The 2411-nt window shown below is 32.8% G+C and overlaps 1 non-coding gene across 1 annotated transcript; it reads left to right on the top strand.

Annotated features, from left to right (window-relative positions):
- The first annotated feature begins 430 nt into the window (after positions 1–430).
- On the top strand, positions 431–549 carry LOC119834737. Its single transcript, XR_005288020.1, has one exon. It is a non-coding gene; the product is annotated as a U5 spliceosomal RNA (small nuclear RNA).
- The last annotated feature ends 1862 nt before the right edge of the window (positions 550–2411 follow it).

Here is a 2411-nt window from a genome sequence, read left to right as displayed (position 1 = left end):
AAAGTTACTGTTAGTTCCTATTCAACATGAAATAATTTAAATTGATCGTATTTGTAGTTTACACAATTATTCTTCATTCTTTGCGCTTCCCTTGTGTTATATATATAAGACTCAAGGATCATGTATACAATGGTGAAGGATTCTTAAATCGGTCCAGTTGTTCGTGAGATTACAATGTTCAAAATAACTTTGGTATTATGTTATTATTAATCCACAATTTGATGTTAAATAATATATCAATGTAACTAAATAAATTAATTTGAAAAAAATAGTGAAATGTTATGTACAGAACATTGAAGTTAGAGTAGGACAGTAAAAAAGTTTGTCTTTTTGCCACTAGATGTCGCTATACGATAAACATAGCCCCCTAAGAGACGCTGACGATTTTTTTCCCCGCTTAGTAATATAATTGCTACTTGCGATTGTTTCTTTACTCTGGTTTCCCTTCAAAACGTATAAATCTTTCGCCTTTTACTAAAGATTTCCGTGGAGGGGAACACTCAAATGAGTCTATCTCTATTTTTGAATACCTTGTCTAATAACAAGGTCAATAAGTATCAGACGTTGATAGAAGATTGAAGTACTCATAATGATATGTATTTTTCGATTATTGATACCCTGTCTTAGGCAATGCAATATTATATATTATTATTATATTACAAGCATGTTTTGACTGTTGAGTCAAATGCATGGAAATTGGAAGTATGGGTTTAAAATACACATCGTTTATTAACTTACGTCCTACCACACTTTTTGATGCATTTTATACATTGTTTGTCTAAACAAACATAACAGAATACATAGAAATTAATCATATTGGTTATAACTCTGTGTGTATTTCCTATATAAATTAACGTTTCAAATACGGTGGTAAACGAGTCAAAATCAAACCTTTAAAGTTACCTCAAACCGCATCGTGTGTTCTTTGTTACATAATTTTGGGAGCAAATCACGAGAAACAAAACGCCAGCTCATTCGGGGAACTAAAGAGCTTTACAAACGCCCTGATTTCACTGAAAGTTTAAGAGCCAACTACATTTTTAATTTGGTACACTTACATTGCGCGATAATCGGATTTAACTGACTTCTAAAAAATAAGGAGGTTCCATATTCGACTGTATTTTTTTGTTTGGTACCTTAGAGCTTTCGACTGGATGAATCAACTTAAATGATATTTTTTAAGCTTCTGCCTGCCATTAGGCCCTATTTAAGTTTGGTGTAGTACTGAACATTTGAAAGTGGTTTAATTTTTTGTTTGATATTATAATCTAAAAATGACTTATAGAATTAATATACTTCTAGTATCATTCTATACATACATAATTTAAAAACGAGTCATAAATTATTTCATAAAATGAACAATTATGGATCGTCCCAATAAGTTTCTATCCTACTGAAATGAAACGGAGCAATCAAGTACTAATAATAATAATATATTGCTATTAATTATGAAACCTTATATTATATTATTAATATTAATATTTAAATACAAATTACTTTAAATCGAGAACTACTCAAACCGAGGCGTTTGCCTTTAAATTGATGCTAATAAATAACGATTCATTCTAGAACACTACTTTAATAAATACTATTAAAAAGTCAAGTTTAAAATGCGTTTGAGTAATTTTAGAGGGTTTAACAATGCAGTACGATGTATTGCTATAAAAAAAAAGTTTGTAAAGAAGCAATGGCTCCTTTACTAGACGTACGTACGGGGTACTCCCGATGATGAAGATTATATAGAATAAATAATAAATAAGCTAGAAATTCTTTCTTTTGCCCACAGGTAAGAACCGCATCATCATATCACAGCTACGTACAGCTAGTTCTTCAGTACAAGATCATAGAAGCCGTGTCAAATTAGTATTCCACAAAAAGAATTCTAATGCAAATAGTTTTCCATTTAAACAATACATATAAAGTACAATTAAATCTCATACGTCAAATGGTCATTTCAAATCGTACACATGAATTCTAATGGCAATGGGGATTCACTTACCAAAGGACTTTGAGACACTAAATAAAGACACAATCGGGAACTACAATTAGCTCCGACATTAAATTGTGTAATACCTAATTCCTGGGCAAAAGAATCAACCGCGCCTATCCGTTTAAATGGACAAACACGGGCGCGGTCGCATGCAGTTGCGGTTTGAATAGCACGCCATTACGGGGACGCTAATTGGGCCCCTTTTTGTTTTTGCATTTGGCCAAATAAGCCCGGAAATTGGCTGCTTAGCTAAGGAACGTGGTTTGCGGAACGTAATTATGTAACATCTTACTGAACACTGGTTTGTTTGTACCTTATGTTCTTATGAATGGCCATTTCATGCATCTACTGATATTTGCACTAGCTGTCTGACCCGGCCTCCTTCGTGGTTCGCTTAGAGGCTAAACACTCAAGGCTTACG

This window comes from Zerene cesonia, chromosome 19 (assembly GCF_012273895.1).
Source record: "Zerene cesonia ecotype Mississippi chromosome 19, Zerene_cesonia_1.1, whole genome shotgun sequence".
Classification (NCBI taxonomy): Eukaryota; Metazoa; Arthropoda; class Insecta; order Lepidoptera; family Pieridae; genus Zerene; species Zerene cesonia.
The sequence above is the reverse complement of the archived record's forward strand: the minus strand, read 5'-3'. Positions and strand labels throughout refer to the sequence as shown.